The sequence below is a fragment of the Babylonia areolata genome, chromosome 6 (assembly GCF_041734735.1).
Source record: "Babylonia areolata isolate BAREFJ2019XMU chromosome 6, ASM4173473v1, whole genome shotgun sequence".
In the NCBI taxonomy this organism is placed as follows: domain Eukaryota; kingdom Metazoa; phylum Mollusca; class Gastropoda; order Neogastropoda; family Buccinidae; genus Babylonia; species Babylonia areolata.
Genome location: NC_134881.1, coordinates 24082873 through 24095372, shown reverse-complemented (window position 1 = coordinate 24095372; position 12500 = coordinate 24082873). Strand labels below are relative to the sequence as shown.

At 43.6% G+C, this 12500-nt stretch overlaps 1 protein-coding gene across 1 annotated transcript in view; it reads left to right on the top strand.

Annotated features, from left to right (window-relative positions):
- Window positions 1-5272: 5272 nt before the first annotated feature.
- LOC143282850 (uncharacterized) overlaps window positions 5273-12500 on the top strand; it is a 21035-nt gene continuing 13807 nt past the window's right edge. The window contains exon 1 of the mRNA XM_076588687.1: window positions 5273-6037. The gene's annotated coding sequence lies outside the window, so the exon portion shown is untranslated. The remainder of the gene's footprint in view (window positions 6038-12500) is intronic.

Sequence of the window (12500 nt, the reverse complement as noted above, 5' to 3'; positions counted from 1 at the left end):
CCCAGTAAAAGCCAGGACAGTATCATGCTTACGATTGTATTTGCCAAGATAGTGGACCTACCCACCAACGAACGTTGCCGCCAACTGTCCAGCTGGCAGGAAAAAGAGAAAAACTGCAGTCAACAAACCCCGGCAAAGAACCCTGCTTCTTTTAGCGATCATTTACACCATGACAGACAAATGTAAACTGCAGCACCACCCCCCGTTTGTTATTTTATCCGTGAACGCGAATCAGCTGTTCTGTTCGAGTCACTGTTAAGACACGTGCATGTTTATGTGCGTCCTTTTTTTTTTTATGCATGTCTGCCACTGTGTGTGTGTGTGTGTGTATGTGTGTGTTCGGCTTGTATGCTCATATGTGTGTGTACTGCTGTGTGTAGATTTGAGTGTGCGCAGTGTAGCACACATCCCAGCAGCTGGGCAGCATGCTGCACCTGTGTGTGTCAGATCTGTCGAGTCGCGGAGGTGTGCATGGTTGCCATTGTCCTGCCCTGCGGCCATCTGATCTGCTGCAGCGACTGTGCCCCCGCCCTGCACAGCTGTCCTGTGTGTCGGAAGAAGACCAAGGCAGGGTCAGGGTTTTCCTGCCTCACTTGAACAACTCAAACATCCTATTTCTTACCTGTAAGGATCATCACACTTCGCCTGTCCCTGATTTTCCTTCACTGACTAATCTGAGTGGTGATTCCAATTCCTGGACTGTTTCCAGTTCGTCAATGTTCTTGAAAAGACGTCAGTTGGTTTGTTTTTTTTACACAGACACACATACACATTCATGCATCTCAAATGTGCTTCATTTTCTAGGTATGTGCACCCCTTAGTGCATGTGCATGTGTCTACATTTGTGTGCGGGTGCACATGTGTGTGCACGTGCACTCACGTGTGTTCTTGCATGTGTGCAAGCTTGTGCACGTCTGCTTCTGTGTGTGTTTGTGTGTGTATGTGTTTCAGTGTGCATGGACGCATGCACCTATGAGGGCACATGTATATATAACTTTATTGGCTTCTCTACACGTTCACGTGCATGTAATGCAAGTGTGTTGGAGCAGGTGTTTAATTGTTTTTGAGTCTGTGTGAGTGTGCGTGTTTCTGTGAGTGTGCTTACGTGCGTATGTGTGAACGCGGTCATGCTTATTTCTGTGTACATGTGTACAAGTGTGTATGAATGAGTGAGGGTGCATGCGAGATTATGCTGGCTGGTGTGTGAGAGCTTGTGTGTTCATGCAGGCGTGTTCAGATCTGTCCAGACACAGAAGTTTGCATACCTGTCAGTGTATGTGTGTTCGTGTGAATGTGCACAGTGTGTCCGGCGCACATCAGACCCGGCAGTATGCAGTGCCTGTGTGTGTCAGATCTGTCGGGACGCGGAGTCATGCATGGTTGTTCTGCCCTGCGGCCATCTGATCTGCTGCAGCGACTGTGCCCCCGCCCTGCACAGCTGTCCTGTGTGTCGGAAGAAGACCAAGGCAGGGTCAGGGTTTTCCTGCCTCACTTGAACCACTCAAACACCCTATTTCTTACCTGTAAGGATCATCACACTTCGCCTGTCCCTGATTTTCCTTCACTGACTAATCTGAGTGGTGATTCCAATTCCTGGACTGTTTCCAGTTCGTCAATGTTCTTGAAAAGACGTCAGTTGTTTGGGTTTTTTTTACACAGACACACATACACATTCATGCATCTGAAATGTGCCTCAGTTTCTGGGTATGTGCACCCCTTAGCGCATGTGCATGTGTCTACATTTGTGTGCGGGTGCACATCTGTGTGCACGTGCACTCACGTGTGTTCATGCATGTGCGCAAGCTTGTGCACGTCTGCTTCTGTGTGTGTTTGTGTTTGTGTGTGTATGTGTTTCAGTGTGCATGGACGCATGCACCTATGAGGGCACATGCATATATAACTTTATTGGCTTCTCTACACGTTCACGTGCATGTAATGCAAGTGTGTTGGAGCAGGTGTTTAATTGTTTTTGAGTCTGTGAGCGTGCGTGTTTCTGTGAGTGTGTTTACGTGCGTATGTGTGAACGCGGTTATGCTTATTTCTGTGTGCATGTGTACAAGTGTGTATGCATGAGTGAGGGCGTATGCGAGATTATGCTGGCTGGTGTGTGACAGCTTGTGTGTTCATGCAGGCGTGTCCAGATCTGTCCAGACACAGAAGTTTGCATACCTCAGTGTTAGTGTTGTGTGTTCGTGTGAATGTGCACAGTGTGTCCGGCGCACATCAGACCTGGCAGTATGCAGTGCCTGTGTGTGTCAGATCTGTCGGGACGCGGAGTCATGCATGGTTGTTCTGCCCTGCGGCCATCTTGTCTGCTGCAGCGACTGTGTCCCCGCCCTGCACAGCTGTCCTGTGTGTCGGCAGAGGACCAAGGGCAGGGTCAGGGTTTTCCTGCCTCACCTGAACCACTCAAACATCCTGTTTCTTACCTGTAAGGACCGTCACACTTCGTCTGTCCCTGATTTACTTTTAACTAAACTGAGTGGTGATTCCAATCCCTGGACTGTTTCCAGTTCGTCAATGTGCTTGAAAAGATGTCAGTTGTTTTGATTTGTTTTTTTTACACAGACACAGATGCATGCATCTCAAATGTGCGTCAGTTTCTGTGTATGTGCACCCCTTAGTGCGCGTGCACATGTCTACATTTGTTCTTTTGTTTAGCGTCTTTTCACTATCAGTGATATTAGAATCTACATTTGTGTGCGAGTGCACGTGTGCACATGCACTCGCGAGTGTTCATGCACGTGTGCAAGTTTGTGTGCATGTCTGCTCCTGTATTTGTTTTGTGTGTGTGTGTGTGTTTCAGTGTGCATGGATGCATGCACCTATGAGGGCACATGTGTATATAACTATACTGGCTCCTCTACACGTTCACGTGTGTATACTGCAAGTGTGTTGGAGCAGGTGTTTAATTGTTTTTGAGTCTGTGTGATTGTGCGTGTTTCTGCGAGTGCTTATGTGTGAACGCGGTCATGCTTATTTCTGTGTGCATGTGTACAAGTGTGTATGCATGAGTCAGGGTGTATGCGAGATTATGCTGACTGGTGTGTGACAGCTTGTGTGTTCATGTAGGCGTGTCCAGATCTGTCCAGATACAGAAGTTTGCATACCTCAGTGTTAGTGTTGTGTGTTCGTGTGAATGTGCACAGTGTGGCATACATCAGACCTGGCAGTATGCAGTGCCTGTGTGTGGCAGATCTGTCGGGACGTGGAGGTGTGCATGGTTGTCCTGCCCTGCGGCCATCTGGTCTGCTGCAGCGAGTGTGTCCCCGCCCTGCACAGCTGTCCCGTGTGTCGGCAGAGGACCAAGGGCAGGGTCAGGGTTTTCCTGCCTCACCTGAACCACTCAAACACCCCGTTTCTTACCTGTAAGGATCATCACACTTCGTCTGTCCCTGATTTACTTTTAACTAAACTGAGTGGTGATTCCAATCCCTGGACTGTTTCCAGTTCGTCAATGTGCTTGAAAAGACGTCAGTTTTTTGGTTTTTTTTACACAGACACAGATGCATGCATCTCAAATGTGCTTCAGTTTCTGTGTATGTGCACCCCTTAGTGCGTGTGCACATGTCTATATTTGTGTGCGAGTGCACGTGTGCACATGCACTCGTGAATGTTCATGCACGTGTGCAGGTTTGTGTGCATGTCTGTTCCTGTATGTGTTTTGTGTGTGTGTTTCAGTGTGCATGGATGCATGCACCTATGAGGGCACATGTGTATATAACTATACTGGCTCCTCTACACGTTCACGTGTGTATACTGCAAGTGTGTTGGAGCAGGTGTTTAATTGTTTTTGAGTCTGTGTGATTGTGCGTGTTTCTGTGAGTGCTTATGTGTGAACACGGTCATGCTTATTTCTGTGTGCATGTGTACAAGTGTGTATGCATGAGTCAGGGTGTATGTGAGATTATGCTGGCTGGTGTGTTCATGCAGGCGTGTCCAGATCTGTCCAGACACAGAAGTTTGCATACCTCAGTGTTAGTGTTGTGTGTTCGTGTGAATGTGCACAGTGTGGCATACATCAGACCTGGCAGTATGCAGTGCCTGTGTGTGTCAGATTTGTCGGGACGCGGAGTCATGCATGGTTGTCCTGCTCTGCAGCCATCTGGTCTGCTGCAGCGAGTGTGTCCCCGCCCTGCACAGCTGTCCCGTGTGTCGGCAGAGGACCAAGGGCAGGGTCAGGGTTTTCCTGCCTCACCTGAACCACTCAAACATCCTGTTTTATTCCCTGTGGGTGTAATCCCAATTCACCTGTCCTTGATTTACCTTTAAGGTTAACTCAGTGAACTGAGAGATGATCCCGACTGATTCCTGGCCTGTTTCCAGTTTGTCAATGTTCTTGAAAAGATGTCTGTTGCTAGTTCACACACACAGAGTTAAAAATGTAGTTCAGTTTCCGTGTACGTGCGCCCTCTAGTGGGTATGCACGTGTCTACTTTCGTTAATGTGTGTACATGTGTGTGCACACTTTTCTCAAGAGTGTTCATGCTCGTGTGTGTGTTTGTGCGCATATCTGCTTCTGTGTGTGTGTGTGTTTCAGTGTGTCATACACCTGTGAGGGCTGTGCGTGTATGTATTTTTATTATTATTTTTATTATTTTTTTTTTTTGGTACACAGGCCTATACGTTCATGTGTGTGAATAACTGTGTTGGAGCAGGTGTGCAAGTGCCTTTGAGTCTAAGTGTGTGTGATCCTACATGTTGTGTGTGTGTGTGTGCATGCGTGCACGCAGGTAAATGTAATTGTGTGTGCATGTTACCAGCCGAGCACAGCAGTCAGCTTGCTCCAAGTAGGTCGTTTAGAGAGAGAGAGAGAGAGAGAGAGAGAGAGACAATTAATCATGCATGACACTGAGACAGAGGAGAGAGTGGAACGGAATTAGTCAAAAACTGAACTACATGTAATTAAACACATGTAAAAATGGATTGACCAAAGACTAACGAAGGAAACTGGGGTAACATAAGAGACAGAGACAGAGACAGAGAGAGAGAGAGAGAGAGAGAGAGAGAAAATTACATAACAATTTTAATAGCGTGAAAACCAAATTAAATAATCTACTTGTGCTCTCTCTTTGTAGTGGAAAAACATGAACAAATAACCATCGGTATATAGGTCTATGCACACACAGTTCACGGTCTTTTCTTTTTTTATGGTGGGGGTGGTGGATAGGGGAACGGAAAAGGGAGAGCTGGGCAGGGTGATTTTCCGGAAGACAAAGCAAAACCCCGGCAAACAGCAGAAACCAACAGGCGATAATCCTCTCACTCACTCATATGAACTGCACCAACTGCCTTGACTTGATTAATTTATCAACTGCGCATCTATCATCTGCGTTGCACGGCTGGCGTCACTCCTCTTCCACTGACGTGTGCCTGATTCAAACAAATGCCGCGACACATTGCACGCATCACCCAACCCACTGTCTGCACATTCGACACGACTGTGGCACGAGTCTCACTCCACCGAGTGGTTCCCGTTCTGCTGCCTGTGTTGGCTCACTCGAACATACTCGGAACATCAGAAAGTAAGACGTCATACTCAGTGAGAGATAAAAACAGGGTCGTGTTGATAACCGGCAGCTGACCCAGTCAGTGTGTGCGAGGCAGCACGAACATTGTGGAAGCACGTATTCGACAAACAGGCGACAATCATATCGATAACTATGGTCTTATCTGTGACGAGAGTGAGATGCGAATAAGTAGAGGCTCTACGCTGAGCCTCGTTTTCAATGAAAACACTCCGGCTTGACCCATGGGTCAAGTTGAAGGTCGTGTTAGACGCGAAAACTGACTCAAGAAACATTTGACCGTGACATAGTTTGTGTCATTTTAAGTCGATGCCGCATTTCTGCAGAGAGAGCAGATGATCCAGGACTTGCTTTCCAGATCACAGCATCGTTTAACTACAGAGAACCACGGTGGCAAAATATCAGTCTGGGTGTTCATTGCAGTGAGTTATTTGATGTGTAACTGAGCAAACACATGTCAACAAACACGTTCGTCTGCGTGGTCAGTCGGAAGTTTCGCTTTGCATCAGGTGAGTTATGAAAGCTGTTGAACTGTTCTCGTGATTGTAAAACGGTTGTAGAAACGAGCAAAACCAGCACCAAAGAAGAAGTCTAGTGAATTTGACTACACCAGTTGATGTACCGGCGTACTGGTTGCAATCTTCTCCTGTAATGCGGGTAAACCTAATTTGCGTGTGAAATATATATTTTTCATAAATTGTAAAATGACTTCCTGCAAGCTACTGTATCAGCTTTCTGGTGACAGTCTTGATCGGGTATTTTCATGTTTTCATTACCCGCCTAACTGATGGATTGCAGCTGAATACAATTCAATAGGACGCACAAAATCACTAAAGCTGCAGGCACAAATGCGCATTTAGATCAGAAATGCACTTGACACCTGTTTATTGATCCGCCATTCACCTAAGCTGGTGGGATTCCAGCTTGAAACTCTCACACATGCATGTACAGTGTTTCACACTGAAGTATAGTTTTATTTTGTAGGCTAATTCATGACTAAATCCCACAGCATTCAAGGCGGCCATCAAAGACCCCTGCCAACTACTGTTTCCCATCAATAACAGTAGCAGTAGTAGTGTTTGTTTTTTGTTTTTTGTTTGTTTGTTTGTTTTTTTGTTTTGTTTTGTTTTGTCCAAGCACTCTCCAAAGTTCTGTTGCGACGATGGCCATATTGGCCTCTACGATGTACAGATCCTGATCCTGATCCTGATAGTGATACTGACAGCTTCAATAAATGACAACACATATTGTTGCATGATGCAATTTTCACAAAGATATGCATCATGTGCATCTAACCTATAGATGATAGAGACATGTCTACTCTAGATAGATGATCTGTATGATAAGCATGCAGTGGATCGAGTCTTTAGAACCTTTTGTCTGTGTGTCATCCTTTTACTTTTAAGTCTTTCATTATCAAACATAAAGTGTTATTCTTACAATAAATTCAGGAAAAAATGATTAACACATACTACAGCATTGTGATTACTGTTATTAAGTGATATCAATAATAACAAAAGTAAATATAGATGAATGATTTTTTGTCTAGGGAGGAGGAAAACTAATTATTGTTCTAAATGAGTAATGGAAATTTTTGGAAAAACACACACACACACACACACACACACACACACACACACACACACACACACACACACACACACACACTGCTGTAATTTCATGCATTTGACATACAATGATAGATGTATATGTGGTGACAATGCATACAGAATTACAATATTCAGATACTTTTTTTTTACTGGTTCTGTGAATGAATGTAGTTCATGGTAGTGATGGACCTGGTTTGGATTATTTAAAAAATAAGACATGTTTTGGTTCTTATATATTATTTTTAAAAAATTTGTATGATTTACTCCTTGTTTGTGTCTTTTACCTGATGATCAGCCCCAGAGAGCCCCAGGCCTGTGAGGACTGGCAGACATAGGTTTAAAAGAAGGTTGAGGCTAAAGGCCTCATACTTAGCAAATCACGACCATTGCTCGGGGCAGTAAAATCTTATTCATCGCATTTAGAGCTTTGGCATTTGTAAGGTGCTGAGACTAATCAAATTCTTCTGCCATTTAAACCTAGCTTCCCCAGCCTGAAGTTAGGTACCCATTCACACCTGGTTACCTACTTCCGGGAGGTTATCGGCCGTAGTTTCGTTTTCTCCGCATAGGCGGATAGTAGTATGCACAGGACAGGAATGTCAGACCCCTGCCGAAGTCTGCACTAGTTGGGTCTCAGTAAGTATGTTATTCAAACGTAATTTTAGATAGAAAATTTCCTTTCCCAAGGACGCAGCACCATGCTGAAATGGGGTCTCAAACCCTGCAGCCAGCTGCATTGCTCGGACGGAGGAGCCTAGTGTGGTCGTAACCCGCTACTAGTCATTCGGATGAGACGATAAACCGAGGTCCCGTGTGCAGCATGCACTTAGCGCACGTAAAAGAACCCACGGCAACAAAAGGGTTGTTCCTGGCAAAATTCTGTAGAAAATTCCACATCGATAGGAAAAAAAAAAATGCATGCAGGAAAAAAAAAAAAAAAAAAAGGGTGGCGCTGTAGTGTAGCGACGCGCTCTCCCTGGGGAGAGCAGCCTGAATTTCACACAGAGAAATCTGTTGTGATAAAAAGAAATACAAATACTAACTGTGTGTAGTATGGAACTGAATGGCATAATTCGGTCAACATAGGCATTTATTTACGTGTAACTGTCAAAAAGTTAGAACCAAGCAATGCAACTGGCTTCTGATCTCTAGTGAACACTGGATCACAAGTCCAATGTATAACTCATTCTGCCAATGCCAAGGCATCTTCCAGACTCAGGAGTATGACCACCAGACCTTGACCTTGTCTTATTTCATCAGTCATTTGAAGTTGTCATTCAGACATGTACATTTGTGGTACAAGGTCTAAAACTGCTCCTTGTCTGAGATGATTTAAGTCCTGGTCAAGTGGAAATGTATATTGATCATTTACTTGGAAAGACACATCAAAATCAGTTGATCAAATGATAATGATATATAATATATTCTTTAAAAAAAAAAAAAATCTACTGACACAGGGTGCTATGAAATCAACCTGGGAGTGTACAGATTGATATTCACATCATGTGATGGTCTTTGCTCTTAGTCACACACACACACACTCACACACACTCACACACACTCACACACACACACACACACACACACACACACACACACACACACACAGAAAACATCTGCATGACGCACAAATCCTGATGTATATCACGTCCACCTAAGGAAATACCAAAGTTGTTACTGACCTAGTTGATCACAGGCAGACACATCTGAAGGCTACAGATCTAATGTCATGCTGTTTACTGCGATCCCCCACTTGCAGCAGGGTTATGTCTCACCCTGTCTCTCCCAGTCTCTCTCTCCCTCTGTCTCAATGACTGTGTGTGTGTCTCTCTCTGTGTGTCTCTCTCCCTTTCAAGACAAAGATTTATTTGACATTCTTGATCATGCTTATAGTATACTATAACAACAGTTCACTCTAACATTGTCAGCATGATCAGAATTAATGGGTCATATGGCCTATACAATAAAGTTTTTGCGTTCTTGCATTCTCTTTTTCAAGGTGATGACTTGTGTTTCACCCTGTCCATATAATTGTCCCTGTTCCCCCTTCGTCCCAACCTCAAATCAAACTCTTTCAAATCAAACGTATGAGAATTTTTACTCCACAAACAATAGGCCCCCCAAAATAAATAAAAACAGCAACATTAATGATAATAATGATAATAATAATAATAATATGCAGGCTTATATAGCACAATATCCCCATCTCAAATGGGGATCACCATGTTTTACCATAAGATATATGTACAAATTCAAGACTAAGTGAAGTAAAAATATGTACAAAAATAAAATAAAGGGGAGAAAAAAGAAAAAGAAAAAAAGAGGGAGAGAGAGAGAGAAGAAGAAGAAGAAGAAGAAGAAGACGAAGAAGAAAAAGGAACGTCTGCCACTAATATTTCATATTATGCCTGTATATGATAAATGACAAATATCAATTTGTGTGTGTTGTCACTATTCGTTTATAAATATATAAATTTACTGTGTGATATCTCTCTTTGTTGAGTGTATTTTCATTTTTATTTGTTATAAATTTGTATTCATATTTATTTTCTACTTTGTATTATCAACATGTATCTTGCCTGTATCTGCTTATGTATTACAATGTGCATTATATACCACATGTTTCTTAAATCATTGGGGTTTTTTTGTGTGTGTGTGTGTTTCTTTGATCATCTTTATCATAATCACAACTTAAATTGTCATTATTATTATCATCAGTATTGTTGTTGCTGGTTGTTTTTGAAACAGGGACAGACCGGAAAACTGAATAGGCAACGCTTTTGTACCTGTATTTTTGATTAATAGCATTTTCGAGTCTTGAGTCTCTTTCATTGCTAGACTGTACATGATACATACTTGGTAATGGTACACTTGGTACCTCAAAAGATGTATCATGCACGCTTTATCACACTGAGGTTTTTGTTTCTGAAATTACAAGAACATGTCAAACATTTTGCCCAAAGTTTCAGACAAGCTTTCTTACTTGTAAAGTTTCTGTGAATGCATCTCATCCATTTCTTGGCTTTGGTGCATAATTATGTACCCTTGAATGTCCGTGCATGCATACATAGGCTGCTTTCACAGCAGCTCCTCATTTCATCTATTCTGGAGAGAGAAAGAGAGAGAGAGAGAGAGAGAGAGAGAGAGAGAGAGAGAGAGAGAGAGATTGTTGCCCACTTGTTTGCTTTTTTTCCTATGCTCTTTTGTGGTTTTGTTTTCCTGTTGCTCCGTCACCTCCACCCCCTGCCCCCATCTCTTGTCACCAGCCTAAGCCATTTTGCCCAAAGAGAAGCATACTATATATTATATATGATCTGTGTACACATGAAGATGTGGTAAAGATATTAGGGTAATGTACACATGAAGATGTGGTGAAGATATTAGGGTAATGTACACATGAAGATGTGGTGAAGATATTAGGGTAATGTACACATGAAGATGTGGTGAAGATATTAGGGTAATGTACACATGAAGATGTGGTGAAGATATTAGGGTAATGTACACATGAAGATGTGGTGAAGATATTAGGGTAATGTACACATGAAGATGTGGTGAAGATATTAGGGTAAAAAAAAAAAGAAAGAAAAAAAGGAGTAGTAAGTGGTGGGGGTGGGAGAGATGGGTGCGGGGAGTGGGGTGGGGGGGGTAGGGGGGGGCGGGGGGGGAATAAGGGGATGGGATGGACAGTGATGGGGAAATAGGCGAGAGGAGTGGGGGAGAGAGAGAGAGAAGGCGTGGGGGTGGGGGTGGGGAGCTGGATAATTCTTTAGTTATGGAGAACAAAGGATCAGATGCCTCATGCATTCCCCCTCCCCCATGTTCCCCCTCCCCCCCCCCCCCCCCCCCCCCCCCCCCCCCCCCCCACGCCTCCCTCAACAAGGGTGGCACAGAACTGTAATCTGTGTAAGCCAGAACAAGGTTGGCACATGACTGTAATCTGTGTAAACCAGATCAAGGTTGGCACAGGACTGTAATTTGTGTAAACCAGGACAAGATTGGCGCATGACTGTAATCTGTGTAAACCAGGACAAGATTGGCACATGACTGTAATCTGTGTAAACCAGGACAAGGTTGGCACATGACTGTAATCTGTGTAAAGCTCAACAAAGGTGGCACATGACCATAATCTGTGTAAACCTCAACAAGGTGGCAAATGACTGTAATCTGTGTAAACCAGAAAAAAGGTGGCACATGACCATAATCTGTGTAAACCAGAACAAGGGTGGCACATGACTGTAATCTGTGTAAACCAGGAAAAAGATGGCACATGATTGTAATCTGTGTAAACCAGGACAAGGGTGGTACATGATTGTAATCTGTGTCAACCAGAACAAGGTTGGCACAGGACTGTAATCTGTGTAAACCAGGACAAGGGTGACACATGACTGTAATCTGTGTAAACCAGAACAAGGTTGGCACAGGACTGTAATCTGTGTAAACCAGGACAAGGGTGACACATGACTGTAATCTATGTAAACCAGAACAAGGGTGACACATGACTGTAATCTGTGTTAACCAGGACAAGGGTGGCACATGACCGTAATCTGTGTAAACCAGGACAAGGGTGGCACATGACTGTAATCTGTGTAAACCAGAAAAAAGGTGGCACATGACTGTAATCTGTGTAAACCAGAAAAAAGGTGGCACATGACTGTAATCTGTGTAAACCAGAACAAGGGTGGCACATGACTGTAATCTGTGTAAACCAGGACAAGGGTGGCACATGACTGTAATCTGTGTAAACCAGAAAAAAGGTGGCACATGACTGTAATCTGTGTAAACCAGAACAAGGGTGGCACATGACTGTAATCTGTGTAAACCAGAACAAGGTTGGCACATGACTGTAATCTGTGTAAACCAGGACAAGGGTGGCACAGGACTGTAATCTGTGTAAACCAGAACCATAATGCAGGAAGGGAAGCAGGGTACAGTTGATCGGAGTCAGTGACTGAGTGAGAAGCTTACTGCGGTTGCATCGAGATTATGGAACCTCATAATTTGTTCGTTTTTCACAATTTTTTTTTAATGTTTAGCGTGGAAGGTAGCATGGAAGTTATTGAATCAGAGATTGATATATTATTTCTGTATTGAAATTGTTTACATTTAGTTAATATGTGTATTATTTATTTATCTGTATATTCGTTCAGTGTGTGTGTGTGTGTGTGTGTGTGTGTGTGTGTTTGCGCAGGCACATACCCAGGGCATTATTACCCAGACTTAGCCTGTCTTCAGAAGTGTATCAAATAACGCAGTTAACCGTCAACTTACACTTAACAGATCGTGTGGTTGTGTGACCTTTAACCATGTATGCGTACATGTGTGTCGTGGCAGTGTGCGCATGCATGTATGCTCTCCTTTACGC